At 40.0% G+C, this 18,226-nt stretch overlaps 1 long non-coding RNA gene across 1 annotated transcript in view; it reads left to right on the forward strand.

The window, feature by feature from the left end:
- Positions 1-8,581, forward strand: part of LOC100519499 — a 60,457-nt gene extending 51,876 nt beyond the window's left edge. The window contains exon 3 of the long non-coding RNA XR_304874.3: positions 8,254-8,581. This is a non-coding gene — a long non-coding RNA (uncharacterized LOC100519499). The remainder of the gene's footprint in view (positions 1-8,253) is intronic.

Here is an 18,226-nt window from a genome sequence, read left to right on the forward strand (position 1 = left end):
ATTCCTATGGTTATAAATGAAATAATTAAGCATCAGGTTTGACTCATTTTAGTAACTATGGTTTCTGAAAAATGTAACACAGAAAACCTTTAGGTAACTAAAATAAATTTTATGTAAAAACTAAAAAGACATTTCCTATTTTCACTTTATGAACTATTCAGGAGTAGATCTTACTCAACCTTTAGGATATTTACAGTTAATAACTTTTACTCAAAAGACCTTTAGAAAAAGTCTATTTTAACTTCTAGATTCCATGCTGAAAAGGACACATAGGTATATACTTTTCATGTGAAAAAAATCCCAGTTAAGTCATTTCCAGAAATTAAAATTAAAGGCTTTAACAACTTTTAGAGTAACATTGACCCAAAGGAAGATACATATGGCCAAACAACAAATAGTAGAATTATCTGTTAATTAAGCATGTATTATTTCCACCCATTTTTATTATAACTTTATACTTACTTCTAATATTACTTGACTTGTTTTCTCTATTCTCAATAGGTTTACTACATTTAACTAAATTAATGTTTGCCATTTAAATTGTTGTTGAAACATTTAATTCTGTTAAATACACAAATTTATTTCCTATTATGAAAAATGGTATAGGAGTTCCTGCTGTGGCTCAGTGGTTAATGAACCCAACTAGCAATCATGAGGACATAGGTTCAATCCCTAGCCTTGCTCAGTGGGTTAAGGATCTGGCGTTGCTGTGAGCTGTGGTGTAGGTTGCAGATGCAGCTTGGATCCCATGTTGCTGTGGCTATGGCATAGGCCAGTGGCTACAGCTCTGATTGGACCCCTAGCCTGGGAATTTCCATATACCTCGGGTGTAGCCCTAAAAGACAAAAAGACCAAAAAAAAAAAAGAAAGAAAAAGAAAAATTGTTTGACATTATCATCACTGTTTCAAAATTTTATTTTAGTAGTTCAGTCATTTTTTTAATTTTTAATTTTTTCCTTTTTTTTTTTTTTTTTTTTCTGCACCCATGGCATATGGAAGTTCCTGGGCCAGAGATCAAACACTCGCCACAACAATGACCCCAACCAATGCAGTGACAACACTGGATTCTTAACTGCTGAGCCACCAGGGAACCCCAGGAGTTTAGTCATTCTTAGTAAACTAATTAGTTTATACTAGTTGTCTATGATAGTTGTTCTCAAACATTTTGGTCTTAATACTGTCATTTGCTAAAGATTTCTTGAGATGTGGGACATTTGATGCTTCAGGTCTTTACTACACAAAGTGTCGTTGGTCAGATATGCATTGACCAGTGCTTCTTAAAACTTTATTTGACTCATTTAAAGATGGAGTTAAAATGCAAATCTTGACCTAGCAGATCTGGATGGGTCTGAGGTTCTGCATTTTCACTAAGTTTCCAAGTAATGTAATAGTGCTGGTCCACTACACATTGAAATGCATGGTTTGGGATTGTCATTAATCTATTCCAAAACAGTTTGTTAAAAGTTGTCTGAAAAGAGACGTCATCAGAGATCTTGTTTTCTTCAAAAATGTGTACAACCCATTAATTAAAAAGAGAAAGAGGAATTCCCTGGTGGCCTAGTGTTTAAGGATTTGGTGTTGTCACTGCTGTGGAATGGGTTGGATCCCTGGCCCAAAAACTTCCACATACTCTGGGGACAACCCCCTCCAAAAAAAAGAGAAAAGGGTATTTCAAAATAACGTAACATTTATGCAGCAGTTTGCCAAATTTCTTCACCTTTTGGGAAGCCAATTTGGTTTAGCTTTATGTAAATTTTGTCAATTATTTTCAGCAATTACTTTTAATTTTTAATTTTTTAAATTGAAGTATAATTGATTTACAGTGCTTGTTTCAGGTGAACAACATAGTGATTCAATATTTTTATAGATTATACTCTTCATCATAGAATGTTTTACATGAACTTTTTTTTTCTTATAATTTTTTTTTTTTTTTTGTCTTTTTTTTGCTATTTCTTGGGCCACTCCCGCGGCATATGGAGGTTCCCAGGCTAGGGGTCGAATCGGAGCTGTAGCCACCGGCCTACGCCAGAGCCACAGCAACTCGGGATCCGAGCCGCATCTGCGACCTACACCACAGCTCACGGCAACGCCGGATCAGGAACCGAACCCGCAACCTCATGGTTCCCAGTCGGATTCGTTAACCACTGCGCCACGACGGGAACTCCTACATGAACTTTAAAGAAAGGAACAACATGAAAACAAAAATTCCTAAAAGATAGAGAAATTAGCCAAAATTTGGCTTAAGTTTCTGGCATTTTAAAGTACTGAGTTTCTTTACTTAGCATTTTTAATTGGTGAAGTCATCGTCTGAATTGTGACTAAGGAGACCATTTGGTTTTGTACAAAAATCCCCCCAGTGACTCCTCAAAGCCATCTACAGATTCAACACATCCCTATCGAAATCCAATGGCTTTTTTTTTTCTTTCAGAAATAGAATTTATCCTAAAATTCACATGGGATTTCAAGAACCCAAGTAGTGAAAATGACTTTGAAGAACAGATCTGTGGCCTCTTGGAGTGGCCTGTAGGGAGCCACCATCTTGCTTTGGCCTTCTTTCCTCCTGTTCAGAGAAAGAGAAAAATTCTCCAGTGTTCTTTCTCATAGGGACATTGATCCTATTGGATTGGGCTCCACTTTTATAACTTGATTTAATCTTCATTACCTCCCTGGGGCCTCATTACTAAATACAGCCACACTGAGGTTTAGGGTTTCAATGTAGGAATTTGGGGGAACACAAATATTCAGTCCATAACACACTGTACAAAAAGTTAACCCCAGATTGAAGACCTAAATGTAAGGCCCCAAATTATAAAACCCCAAGAAGAAAACACCAGAAAAATGCATCATGACATTGGACTTGGACATGGCAATGAAAACAAAAAGAGGCAAATGGGACTACATTAAACTTTGAAAGTTTCATGTATCAAGGAATACAATTAACAGAATTAAAAGGCAAAGTATGAAATGGGAGAAAACATTTGTGAATTGTGTATCTGATAAAGCATTAATATTCAGAATATACAAAGAACTCCTACCACTCAATGACAGAAAATCAAATAATCCAATTTAAAAATGGGCAAAGGACTTGAATAAACTTTTCAGCCAAGATATATAAATGGCCAATAAATGTGAAAATCTGTTCACCATCACTAATCATCAGAGAAATGCAAATCAGAACCATAATGACATGTCACCTCACACCCATTAGGATGGTTACTATTAAAAAAAAAAAACAGAATAGCAAGTGTTATTGAGGACGTGCAGAAATTAGAACACTTGTGTACTGTTGGTAGGAATGTAAAATGGTTTAGCCTCTATGGAAAACAGTATGGAGACTGCTCAAAAAATTTAAAATAGAACTACTGCATGATCCAGCCATCTCATTTCTGAATATGTATTTGAAAGAATTGAAAGCAGAGTTTCAAGAGATATTTGCACACCTGTTTTCATAACAGCACTATTCACAATAGCCATGAGATAAAAGCAAAGCAAGTGTCCATCAGTGGATGAGTAGATAAACAAAATGTGGTGAAGACATGCAATGGAATGTTATTCAGCCTTGAACAGAAAAGAAATCCTGTCACATGCTACAATATAGATGAACTTTGAGGATACTATGTTAAGCGAAATAAGCCAGTCACAAAAAGACAAATATTATATGATTCCACTTATAAGAGGTATCTAAAATAATAAAAATCAAAGGAACAGAAAGTTAAATAATGGTTACCAGGGGCTCAGGTGAGGGGAAAAATGGAGCTTTTTTTTAAAGGGGGGATGATTTTCAGTTTTTCAAAATGAAAATTTCCAGAGATCTGTTTCTCAACAATGTGAATATGCTTAACCCTACTGAACTGTACACTTAAGATGATTAAAATGGTAAATTTTATGTTATGCATAAAGTTTTTTAATAAAAATTTACAGATAGCCTCCAAAGATCAAAAAGCTCTTCTACATATTTCATCTCATACATCTGCACAATGATAGAGTAAAACGTGCTTAGAAGTGGAAAACTAAAGGAAGGAGAACTTATATTCCCCAAGTCACTTCAATCTGTAGCATAGTTTGGACTCCTACTTTTCCAAATCTTTAGTGTACTGCAAAAATTTAACTTCACCTTTACCAGAAGGAACACATTGAGTGGACTTTGGATAAAAAGAGAAATTGAGAGATAGAGAGAGACAGAGAAAAAGAGAGAGGAAAGAAGGAAGGATCTATCCATCTATCTATCTATCTATCTATGTGTTTGTATGTATATATACTTATAGTTAAATCTGGAGAAATATATATATATATATTCACACATATATATTTAATCTGGAAATGTATACAATGCTAAATGATATTTATCTTAACAAGATAAATTCTAATGAGTGAAATTGGAAAATGAGAACTTTCATTCTATTTTTTTTTTTTTTTTTTGGGTCTTTTCTTTTAGGCCCGAACCCATAGCATATGGAGGTTTTCCAGGCTAGGGGTCAAATTGGAGCTATAGCTGCTGGCCTACGCCACAGCCACAGCAAGGCCAGATCCAAGCTGTGTCTGCAACCTACACCACAGCTCTCAGCAGCACCAGATCCTTAACCCACTGATCAAGGCCGGGGATCGAGCCTGTGTCCTCATGGATGCTAGTCTGATTCATTTCCACTGAGCCACGACAGGAACCCCGAGAACTTTCATTTCTTACTTCAAGTATTTACAATGAGAAAACATAATAGCACGATTACTCAGTACTAATAAATCTCTGTTTCTACATTGCAAGTTCTGAATTCATCTAATTGTCCAAAATGTAATTTTTAATGGAGGCAACATGGTATCATGACTTCAAATCAGAAAGATCCAGGTTCAAATCACAGATTTGCTCAGTAGTTCTCCAGTGATCTTGTGGTTAGGACTCGGTGCTTTCACAGCTATGGCAGGAGTTCAATCCTCACTGGTGTTCTGGGAACTGAGATCCCATATCAAATCACTGCAGGCTGCAGCCAAAAAAATAAATAAATAAATAAAAATAAAAAATTTTAGCTTTGCTCTCTGACTCCTTGGATAAAATGCTTCATCTCATTAAGCCTCAAATTTTTCATCTATAAGAAGTAGTTATTGAGAAGAGCAGATACCTAATAAATATATATTGTATTGTAATCTACTTTATACACCTGAGCTTGAGCGTATTATAAGTAATCAGTAGTTAATTATAAGCAGTGAATAATGCATCTGATAACTGTTTACTGATTGACTGACTTGCCAGAGCTATGAGGTAAGGGTGACTAAAACACACCTCCTGATCTCACCCGAGGCATAGGCCAGGCTGGGGCAACACTTCAGCCCTTCTTGTTCAGTTTCCCATCCCATGCCCTCAGCCACACTCCAGAAGCACCTCCCTGAACTCTTTGTGGCTCGGTGATCTCCAAGGGAACTTTGAGAGGGTAGCAATGTTCTCATACACCCACAGGCATATCTGGCTTGAAGGCCAGTTCTCAACAGGCTGAGAGCTAACTGCCATGATTCCTGACCTGACAGGTTCAAAATATAAAGGAACTGGACTCATTCTCTCTGAATAATCCTTGCAAAGTCTAACATAGTTTCACAATTTTACCGTTCCCTCTCCTTTCGACCCACTATGTGTAAATTAGAGCCTGTGACATCACTTACTCTTTCTCTGCATTTTTCGAAATCCCAAATTTATTCACAGTTGCCAAAAGCATTACTGTAGAGCAGACTCTAAGTCTGAATTCCTTCAAGAGAAGTGTGAGCACACACCTCTTGCTACTCCCATCCTATCTCCCTCTTCCTCTGCAGCTTGTGTTGGGGGCGCCAGCGCTGGGTCCTTGACCTCTCCTCCAGCGACACATGTCCTGGTTCAAACACCTCCTGTAGGCTGATGGCTCTAGATTTACAAACCCCTCTCCCCTTTTTTTACACCTCTTTTATGTTCAGCATCTCTACTCCACAGCCTAATTCCTGATATTGTTCCCAAACACTTCCACCTAGAAAATTTCCTTCCAAGTAGTTTCCACATTTCCAGTAGCTCAGGACAAACCACTCCTTCCTTCTTGCTCCGCATCCACACTCAGTAAATCCACTCAGCTTGAGCTTTAGATGTGACCAGAACTGGGTCATATCTTACTAAGCTTGCCCTGCCCCCATCCCATCTCTCACTAAGAGAAGGACACATAATCAAGCACATCATCCCCTGGCTCAAAACCTGTCGTGGCTTCCTATTTCTCTCAGAGTGGAAGCCAAAATCCCTACAAGGGCCCATGGATCCAAGAGTCTTCTCCCAGCCTTTGATCTCCATGCTATCTATCTCCATGCTATCTCCAGAGCTCCAGAGTCCCAGGACTTTTCTGTGGCCTTTGATCTCCTGTCCTGTCTCCCCCCTCTGACTGCATGGCCACTCTGGCTGAGTCTGCCGCATAGGCCCTTTCACTGGGCATGCTCTCTGCCTGGGCCACTCTGGCAGCTGAGGTCCACAGGCTCCCTCCTGAACCTCCTTCAGGTCTGTTCTCACTGTCACCTCCTCAGCAAACTTTACCGCAACCATCACTTTTCACTTCAGTCTCCTCCCCTCACTATTACTGATCCTTTTGGCCAAGTTCTACTATTTTTTTTTTTTTTGAATGTAGCATTTACTAATATACCACACACTTTCTTATTCATTCATTCATTCATTCATTGCTTTTTTATGGCAATACCTGCGGCATATGGAAGTTCCCAGGCTAGAGGTGGAATCAGAGCTTCAGCTACCCGCCTAGCCCACAGCCACAGGAGCGAGAGATCCAAGCCTCAACTGTGACCTACACCACAGCTCAGGGCAGTGCCAGATCCTCATCCCACTGGGTGAGGCCAGGGATCAAACCCACGTCCTCATGAACACTAGTCTCTGAGCCACGGTGAGAACTCCCACATTTTTTATTTATTTTCTTATCTTGTCTTTCTCTCCCTGCAAGAATGTGCTTCGAAGGGATGTGGGGAGAAGGAAGCAGGGATCTTTGTCAGTTTTCTTCACTGGTGTATATCAAGTGTCTAGAACAGAGGCTGGGGGTTGGGAGAGGTGCTCAAAATAACTGCTGGATGAATGAAGGAATCAATGAATGAAGATGCATTCTGTGAATTCGCATCTGCCGTAAATAATAAAAATGGATGGTATGAATGATTAGATGCCTCAGAAGTAGAATTTCTAATCCATAAGGGGCTTTAAACCTTACACAATATGGCTCATTGACAAATTTAGGAAAGAGCAACTGAGAAGTAAAAAGATTTATATGCGGGTTGATGGCAAAGGACAACATCTGGCCCTTCGGGTTTGATGGGCTTCCCCAGTCCTCTCTGGTTCTCTTGCCTGTTCCTTAAGTTCAGCTGCAACTTCTTGAGCCTTTGGAGGACAGTCCTAATTTTATCTGAGTTGTGTTCAACTTTCTCCCGTGTTGACCAGTGCCTAAAGAGAGGGTGTTTCTGCTGTGGTTCAGCAGAAACGAATCTGACTAGTATCCATGAGGATGCAGGTTTGATCCCTGGCCATGCTCGTGAGTTAAGGATCCAGCATTGCCATGAGCTGTGGTGTAGGTCCCAGATGCAGCTTGTATCCCTCATCACTGTAGCTGTGGCATAGGCTGGCAGCTGCAGCTCCAATTCCACCCCTAGTCTGAGAACTATCTGTGTGCCGTGGGTTCAGCCCTACAAAACAAACAAACAACAAAAAAGTGTCTCGACAGCTCACACACTCGCACCCAAAGACCAGACCAAAGGACAATGACCCCAGTCTTCTGGGTCAGGGCACAGGACCTACTACCAGTTGTCTGAAGCACTCAGCCCTCCTCAGCCTCCTGTCCTTATAGATGACCTGCATCTTGCAGGAAGTTAACTTCGACCTCAACCTAAGTGCCTGTATAGTTGGGAGGCAGTTCACAGCTTACAAAGAATGTTGTCAACCTTGGTGGTACCCAGCAAACCATCACCTGGAAGTACCTGCTTGGTGTTCGGGTCTCTGCTGTCTCTCTGCCTATCCTGTACCCCAGGCTACAAAAGATCTTATCAGCCTTTGTGGTACCCAGCACACCATCACCTGGAAGCCTCTTCTCCTTGTGCTGGTATCTGCTTTCTCTCTGACCTGTCCTGCTCTCCAGGCACAGCTCTTTTCCTCAGTCAACAGGAAAACCGTGTGAGCGCACCAGTATCCTCTCACAACCAAAGCTGGTTCCTTCTCTTCCAAATTGTTAAGCCCAATCTTTTTTTTTTCTCAATTCTTTTTTATTACAGAGGAAGAATACCAAGTAAAGGAAAAGAAAAAGAAAAGGAAAAAGTCTGGGAAGAAGAGAAATGTCTCAGAGGAAGAGCACAAAGTGGAAGCTGTTTAGTTCCGAGATACTGCAGGGGGCGATCCAGACATAGCCGTTTCCTACTGAGGATGTGGAGCAGCGTCCACAGAGCCATTGAGCCTCCGCAAGCCAGGCAGGGGTGATCAGACAATTAAAAGATGTACTTAACTGTCAGCCGTAACCGTCATGACCCTTAATGAACTGAATACTGGGGAAAAGGGTTTTGTAACATTTCTGTGACTCATCTTTATTAAAAATATTTTTATACTTATTAAGAGCAATACATCATGCTAGGCATAGTGAATTATATAAGGAAATATGTTCTAAGTGGAGCCCAAACAACATGTGTTAAAATTTGCTGATAAAAAACCAATACGGTTTAATCACTTTGTTTTTAACCTGGACACTCACGCAGTAATCTTCAAACCTTAATTCTGACACACCATGGTGACAAACTACAGTTAACGGTATTACTGCTTCTGGATCTGAAATAAACATGGAAAAGAAGGGACACTATATATTTTTATAGGCTTAAGGCAGAAAAAATGGAAGTGTTTACATCAAATGGAAATATTATCATTGTGTTAGTGGGTTTTAAAACACCAGTGTTTAGGGGTTCCCGTAGTGGCACAGGACTAACAAACCAGACCAGTATCCATGAGGACTTAGGTTAGATCCTTGGCCTCACTCAGTGGGTTAAGGTCTGGCATTTCCATGAGCTGTGATGTAGGTTGCAGATGAGGCTCGGATCTGGTGTTGCTGTGGCTGTGGCATAGGCGAGTTTGACCCCTAGCCTGGAAACTTCCAGGTGCAGCCCTGAAAAGACAAAAAGAAAAAAGAAAAAGCCAGTGTCTAAGTTCTCCAAAGCAACGTGGTTTAAATGAGTCTTTTAAACTTCTGGTCCTAGTAGTGTGCAAATTTAAATGTGAGCACCAGGGAAATTTGTCATTCTACGTCTATTTTTTTTTTCCTAAAGTTAAATTTTCTGTAATTATCACATAGGTATTAAATCATCACAGTCAGTGCTGATAGCATTGCAGGGACAGGAAGGAATCCGTGCTGCTGACAAAGACACCTCACTGCCTCTAGTAAGGACCGTAGTGTAGGTCTCCATTGCTGCTGGCTGCTAGGTTCCAGTCTCAGAAAAAACCCAATTCAGCCATGCTTGTCCTGCCTTGTACATTTCGCTCTCAAGCAAAACTTAATCCAAGTGATTTCCTGTCATACATACATATGCATATTACTGTCAATATATTGTCTAGCAAAGTTACACAAGCAGTCCCCCAGGGGATAAATCAGAATATCAAGAATTTAACAGCTTCGGTTAGAGAGGGAGAGAGCAGATGCTTTGAAGACAAACAGAACTGGGGAGTTCCCTTGTGGTGCAAAAGGTTAAGGATCTGGAATTATTGCAGTGGCTCTGGATGCTGCTGAGACAGGTGTGTGTTCGATCCCTGGCCTGCAAAGTGGGGTAAGGATCCAGTGTTGCCAAAACTGTGGCAGAAGTCAAAGCTGCAACACAGATTCAATCTCTGGCCCCAGATCTTCACATGCCTTTGGTGTGGCCAAAAAATCAAAAAACAAAAAATAGTTGGGTTTGAATCTAGCTTTTCCTTATTACATGTCCTTGGGCAGATTACTTCATTTCTTTGAGCCATGTTATTCTCCCTGGAAAATGAAGATTAAAAAAGACCTTCTTTGCTGCATTGATGGATGGATAAGAAATAATGTGTGTAAAATGTGTAATTCACTGCCTGGGATGGTTGCCCAAGGAGGTCGGCTGTTATTATTAGAAAGCATTAATATTCCCTCACACCTTTAAGTTTCCTTAATATGATTATTCGGGAAAATAGAAAAATATGCAACATGATTCAAAATACTTGGATGTTGCACAGTTTAGCTCCTTACCCATCATACACAATATTGCACTGAAATGGGAAGCATTTAGCAATCAATTCATAATATTTCAGGCCAGATGGCAAAGCAGGGACATGAGACAAAATCTTCCATGGAAGTTCCCTTCTGGTGTGGTGAGTTAAGGATCTGGATTGTCATTGCTGTGGCTCTGGTTTTGGCTGTGGTGCAGGTTTGATCCCTAGCCTGGAAACATCCACATGCCACTGGTATGGCCAAAGAAAAAAGAAAGAAAGAAAAAAGAAAAGAAAGGAAATCAAACTTTTCAACATGTTTATAGAATAACTGCCAAACCCTCAGTCTGTCAGTTTATTACCTAGAGCATAATCAATCCACCAAGTCAATTCAAGGTGCCTCAGAAGCAGCCATACCCCTCACGGCCTCCATTGTGTAGCAGAGAAATTACCCTAAACATGAGAAAAATGCCATTTCATGTCTGCATAAGGAGGTAAACAAACTGTCTCAGATACATAGCATATTCTTAAAATTTATCCCCTCAGGCACACTTTTTTTTCACTATTTTAACAAAATTTCCATCTGTCACTTTTTTTTTAGCATTCTATCATTTCTTTCAGGTTTATATCCAGAATCATAGTAAATCAAGTGAGGATTTTCTGAGTCTCCCAGACACTGGAAGGTATTGGAATTCTCTCGGGAAATCCTGTCCTCATAGCTTCCCATACTGGATGCTTGATGAAAGAATTGGAATAAGATAGGAAGTTTGGAATGTATATTGTAACCCTAAGGCCTCTTGAAATATACCTACCACATACGTCTCCTGTTTTGGCGTGCAATTAATATAGGTTTAAATATATGCTTGCCTTCCGAAATTTATTACAAATATATAGCAACAGATACCTTATATTTTTTCCCTAATAAGAATGTTATAAATAGACTGTGTCAAACTCTAATTACACTTAAAAATTTTTTTCTTGGAGTTCCCATTGTGGAGCAACAGAAACGAATCCAACTAGGAAACAAGAGGTTGCAGGTTCGATCCTTGGCCTCACTTAGTGGGTTAAGGATCCCACGTTGCCGTGAGCTGTGGTGCAGGTCACAGACTTGGCTTGGATCTGGCATTGCTGTGGCTGTGGCATAAGCTGGTGGTTACAGCTCCGATTAGACCCCTAGCCTGGGAACCTCCATATGTCTTGGGTGTGGCCCTAAAAAGGACAAAAGACCAAAAAAAAAAAAAAGAAAAAAGAAAAATTTCTTGATGTAACAGCCATTTGCAAGCAGCCACATACTAAAGAAACAACTCTGCTTCTTGTCATAGCTTTTCCTTGTGTGTCTCAAAAAAATATGTATATATAGCTGCTTCTATTCAAACAGGTTTTCCATTTTGTGAAGAGTTTAAAAGACAGTAAAGGAGAGCTAAGAACTGGAGAAATATGCTGGATAAGAGCTGTATTTCAAACCCCTATTCCTGACACAATCAGGGCTCACCCTGCGGTTAATAGGTTACTCACCTGTCCACTCAGAAAAGAAGCCAAACAGAGAAAGATGTTTGCTCAGGTAAGAGACTGAGTCCATCAAGAAAATAAGAGGAAAAGATAGGAGAGAGAGAGACTTAAAGAAGATATAGTGTTCCCTGCAGGTAAATATTTTATTTTGTTTCACAATGGGTAGGAAACAATCTCCTGTTTGTTATTTTCCCAACTATCAGCAGTTTAACTGATCAAAGACGAGAGTATTTTATTTCTTTTTATCTGATTTGGGAAAAAAGGTCAAGGGCAGGAATTCTGGGTCACTCTGTTCCCCAGAAAATCTTTGCATTTCAGGCACTCATGACAGTGATAAAATACACAGATCAAAATGCTACCTGTCCCTTTATCCACCCAAATAAAATAATCATTTTCTAGTGATTTGAAAGTTGAAGTAAATTTTTCTAAGAGTCAAACCCACAATGCATTATTTGTGCTACCTGGAAATAAAGAATAACTAAAGTTTACAAATAGTACAAAAGCCAACTTTACTCAATGATTCTGAGCTTCTCTTAAATGTAATCTATTATTTAAAGAGCTAGCCAGAAACTAGACCAACTAGCTTTAGTTTTAACTTTTTCCTCTTTCAACCCTAAGTCCTTCTGGAAAAAAGATACAAGAAGTACAATGAAAAGACTACAAGGCTTGCAGAAAATAAAAATGGGAAGGAAAATGTGAAAAGGCAAGTGAGCTGTGTTTGTTCTCAGACTAGACTAAGGCTGTCCTGTGTAAATCAGAAGTGACCCTTCACTGGCCAAACTGCATTCGTGCCCCCTGGACACCATGTGCCGTGCTGGTGTGAGTGGTCCTCAGTCTTCTGCCCACTGGTTTCCCGCCAGAAATTCCATGTTGCCTGTGCCTCACAATGAGAAACATACCCCATGCTCCTTGCATTGATTTTCCACCCATTGCACAAAACTAACAAATTCTACTAGAAGGGCTAAGGACTTGTATAAAATACTGTTGGGGGAGTTCCAGTTGTAGCTCAGTGGGTTATGAACCTGACTAGTATCCATGAGGATGTGGTTTCAATCCCTGGTCCTACTCAGTGGGTTAAGGATCCAGCATTGCCTAGAGCTTTGATGTAGGTCACAGACATGGCCTGGATCCCGTGTTGCTGTGACTGTGATATAGGCCAGCAGCTGCAGCTCTGATTCGACCCCTAGCCTGGGATTCAGTGACTATTTTCTCAAATCTCCCAAAGGTGACAGCTGGCTGATACCATCCAATTGCATGAGAGACTGGCTCATTCATTACCTTAAATGAGGCCTTAAGAAAGCTGCTGACAAACAACTGCTTCAGGCACAACCCAGTCTTTGCAGTAGAAAGTCTTTATCTTCTTACCAAAATATTGAAGACCACCTAAATATCCTTTGGCTGGAGACTTAGTCAAACATATTAGGGCACAGGAGTTCCCATCTTGGCACAATGGAAATGAATCTGACTAGGAACCATGAGGTTGCAGGTTCCATCCCTGGCCTCACTCAGTGGGTTAAGGATTAGGTGTTGCCATGAGCTCTGGTGTAGGTCACAGACGGCTCAGATCTGATGTTGCTGTGGCTGTGGTGTAGGCGAGCAGCTGTAGCTCCAATTGGACCCCTAGCCTGGGAACTTCCATATGCTGCAGGTGAGGCCCAAAAAGCCAAAAAAAAAAAAAATATATATATATATATATATATGTATATGTATATGTATATATAAATATAAAGGCACATCCATCTCTTCCATACACCAGTGGAATACTGTGCAACCATTACAGAAAGAATGAGGTACATGTCCATGAACTAATATGGCAACTCTTGTTTATTTATTTAATAAAACTTTATTGAGCACTTACTATAGGCCAGGCACTGTTCTAGGCAAAGAGGACATTGGACAAAACAAAGTTCCTACTTATGTGGGACACCAACAATAAACAAATAAGAATGAATGGTTCTACATTGTGTCAATGGGGTAAAACCAAAGGTAAGGGGGTGGGGGTGGGGACCCAGGATTTTTCCTAGTTTATTTAGGATTGTCAGGGATGTTCTCTGAGCTAAGGTGGCATTTGAGGAGATATGAAGGAAGTGAGGACTCAGCCATGAGAGTACCTGGGGAAAGAAGCATCCTGGGGTAGAGGACAGGCACAAAGTCCTAGTGATGGCACATTTCAGGCACAGCCAGGAACCCGGGTGGCAGCTGTATGGGTGATGAGGACAGACAGACATGAATGAGATCTGAGGTCAGCAGAGAAAGCCATGGTGTTCATCAAGGCAAAGAACCAAAGAATGTGACTTTCATTCTGAGTACAATGGGGAGCCATCAAAGGGTCCAGAACACAGGAGTGACAGGTCTGACTTTTTTCCCAAAGGATGATAGTTGAGTAGCATGTGAGAGAAGGCTAGCAACAAGGAGTTCCCACTATGGTGCAAGAGGATTGGTGGCATCTCTGGAGCACTGGGACGAAGGTTCCATCCCCGGCCTGGCACAGTGGATTAATTGTCCCCAATGTTTCCACAGCTGCAGCATAAGTCGCACCTGCAGCTCAATCCTGATCCCTGTCCAGGGAACTCCATATGCCACGGAGCAGCCAAAAAAGAAAATAAATAAATAAATAAATAAATAAAGGCTGTTCTTTAACAGCAACAAGAGAGGACACTGGCTCAAAAAAGGTGCTAAAAGAGGAAGTGGTGAGATATATTTAGATTTTGCATATATTTTAAATGATATCAAAACGTCATTGCTGATTACATGTTAAGAGTCCTGTGTGCTCTCATTTGTGCTGTAGAGAATAAGTGGGGATGGTATAGGTACATTATTCCAGGTAAATATACAAAACCGCTGGAAGAACACATAAGATGTTGATGGTTTCCTCCTGATACGAGAACTATGGGTCTGAGGGTGTGTGGGGGGAAGTAGTGGGAAGGAGGCTGGCTTTTCAATGTACAGCTTTTTTTTTTTTTTTTTTTTTTGGCTTTTTAGGGCCAAACCCACAGCTTATGAAAGTTCCCAAGCTAGGGATTGAGTCAGAGTTACAGCTGCTGGCCTATGCCACAGCCACAGCAACATCAGATCTGTGACATGTCTGTGACCTACACCACAGCTCACGGCAGCGCCAGCTCCTGAGCGAGGCCAGGGATCGAACTTGCATCCTCATGGATGCTAGTTAGAGTCGTTACTGCTGAGCCATAATGGGAACTCCCCCAATGTACAGCATTTTGTCTTTTGAACTTTGACTGTGTGATGATTTTTAAAATCAATTACTTAAAAATAAAATGATTTTTAAAATCAATTACTTAAAATAAATTTTTAAAATTAAAATAAAACTCTGACCTATGATTTGCATGGACTACATTGTCACTTACTAACATTTCAAATGTGACTCGGGGAAACAGCAAAAATGTCAAGTCAACCCCCAGAAGTGTTCTTGGATAGTTCTCCCTTCAAGTTCATTCTTCTACTAAGATAAAAAGAAATCCAACTTTAGTTACCAAATATAACCTTTATTCCCTTAGAATTTGCCACTAACTTCCTGTTGTAACTCTCTTCAACTTTGGACAGTCCTAAGTTTATTTTCATATAATTTATCTTTTAGCTACCTACTATTGTTTCCTAACACTCAGAAATTCACAGGAGTTTCTGCTGTGGTGCAGGGGAAACAAATCCAACTAGTATCCATGAGAACACAAGTTCAATCCCTGGCCTCCATCAATGGGTTAGGGATCTGGTGTTGTCATGAGCTGTGGTATAGGTTGCAGATGTGGCTGAGATCTCATTGCTGTGGCTGTGGTACAGGCCGGCAGCTGTAGGTCCAATTCAACCCCTAGCCTGGGAACTTTATATGCCTTGGTGCAGCCCTACAACACAAAAAATAATAATAATAATAAAAGGAAAAATTCACAAAACTTTTCATGGTACATGGAAAATAAAATATACACCCAAATTTGAATAGGGTTAGTGAAGACTTTAAAGTTTGGGAAAGTATTATTTCAACATGAGAACAAGTCAGAGTAAATGATAAATGCTGAGTGATAGAAGGACAGCATTTATTTACCCTTAGTACACAGAATGAACCATTCAGGGTGAGCTATGCTATGCTGTGGTAACAAAAATATAAAAAAAGAAGAAAAACCTTAATGGCATAGAATAAGCTGTTATTTGTCCTGCAATAGTGGAATGTGAATGACAGTGTGGTTTGTGGGTGAGTGAGTGCTCAAGGTCCCAGTGGGAAATCAGAGACATGGCCACTCCAACACCTGTCCTCCCTGAGAGGGAAGGAGGGCTATGAGGGAGAGGTCTTTATGGAGCAGATCTGAAAAGGCAACATTCCTCCCATTGATCCTCTGTTGGCCAGAACAAGTCCCATGATATATTATTATAGCTTCAAGGGCGCTGGAAATTACATTGATCTGGGTGCCCAAGACAAAAAGAAAATGGCTCCATGAACCTATCCTATCTCTGTCCCATTGAAGAACCAAGAAAACACACAATTTAAAACAAATACACTTCAGTAACAATTTTTTTTTTTTTTGGTCTTTTTAGGGCCACACCCATGGTATATGGAAGTTCCCAGGTTATGGATCTAATCAGAGCTACAGCTGCCATCCTACACCACAGCCACAGCAAAACAGGATCCAAATCTCATCTGCGACTTACACCATAGCTCACAGTAATGCTGAATTTTTAACCCACTGAGCAAGGCCAGGGATCAAACCCAAGTCCTCATTGATACTAGTTGAGTTTGTTACCACTGATTCATGACAGGAACTTCCTCAGTAAGGACTTTAGTTGGTGCTGCCAAACTAAAAATACCCTGGTTTATTACTAAGATCAGATGCCCACATGTGCTTCATGAGGGTATTCTGGAATTCTACAACTTATGTCTTTTTTTAATTATGTCTTTTTCTAGGAGTTTTCATGGCGTAGCAGAAACAAATCCAACTAGGAACCATGAGGTTGTGGGTTCCACCCCTAGCTCGGTGGGTTAAGGATCTGGCGTTTCCATGGGCTATGGTGTAGGTCGCAGATGCAACTCAGAGCCCACACCAGCTGCTGGTGGTGTAGGCCAGCAGCTGTAGAAGCAATCTGACCATTAGCCTGGGAACCTCCATATGCCACAGGTGCAGCCCTAAAAAAGAAAAAAAAAAAAAAAAGAAGATGGCAAATATAAACTCTTTTAATATTTAATCTAATCCTTATCAATTTAACAAAGAATGATCATGAAAAATAGTGCATAGTGTTCCTACATTCATATACAAACTTCCATATGGTATTCTGAATTGTTCACTTTTTGCACATGTGCATTATTTCCTTAAGTAAATTCCAAACATCTTACAAAAATATGCAGTTCTTTACTTTTCTTCTACAACAATGCTTTTCATATAATCTGTATTCAGTTGCTTTTAGCTAAATAACACAGAGCTATTGTTTATCTATCTCAAAGGACCTCTCCTTTCTTTTTTTTGTCTTTTTGCCATTTCTTGGGCTGCTCCTGTGGCATGTGAAGGTTCCCAGGCTAGGGGTCGAATCGGAGCTGTAGCAACTGGCCTACGCCAGAGCCATAACAACGGGGGATCCGAGCCCTGTCTTCGACCTACACCACAGCTCACAACAACGCCGGATCCTTAACCCACTGAGCCAGGCCAGGAATCAAACCCACAACCTCATGGTTCCTAATTGGACTGCACCACAATGGGAACTCCAGGACCTCTCCTTTTCTAAGTTACACTTCAACATTTACTTTTATCACATAAAATATGAGTCATATGCATTAAATTACACTTGTTTCAGTTGTACATTAATTAAGCATTTATTGTACACCTAAATTGTGCAGATATTGTGGCAAGTTCTAAGAACACACTAAGAAAGAGACAGATGTGACCCTACCCTCATGGAATTGAGAGCCTTTAAGAGAATAAATGTATATTTATAATATATTGTGATAATATGTATGCTGTCAAAAGTACAGTAAATTTGGGAGTTCTTGGGAAAGGAAAAGAGAATCAGGAGAACTTACTATAAAAGTTTTGCCTGAAATAATTAACATCATATCAACACACAGACTGGGTTAAGGGAGGTCCCAAGAAGTTATCATTGTAAAGCCAATCTCATTTATTCCCAAGGAACCTAATAACTTATTCTAAGATATGTTTTCAGTGTTCTCTTCTTCCAGCAAAATTACAGATTCTGCTGACAAGTGAGTTCTTGAGTTTGTCTTGTCTGTTTGTTTGTAAGGTTATGACAGGGATTTGCTGCTCAGCTAGTTCAAGAATTAGACCACTCTACATGTTTTAAATCTTATAATCAAAGAGCTTGAATACTAACAACTTGATATGGTTATGCTTTCAACTCGTGACTATCTAAATTTCTTAAAGCACAATTAGTTGCTTAAGTTTAAATGGTCAATCATTAAAAGTGGATTTGCAATTTAATTTCTCAAAAGGTAAAACCTTATAGACAGACTTCCATTTTTAAAATATCTCATCCCATCCTATCATAACTGAATACCCAAAAGAATGTATTTAGTTCCTGTTAGTA

This window comes from Sus scrofa, chromosome 8 (genome assembly GCF_000003025.6).
Source record: "Sus scrofa isolate TJ Tabasco breed Duroc chromosome 8, Sscrofa11.1, whole genome shotgun sequence".
NCBI classification, from domain to species: domain Eukaryota; kingdom Metazoa; phylum Chordata; class Mammalia; order Artiodactyla; family Suidae; genus Sus; species Sus scrofa.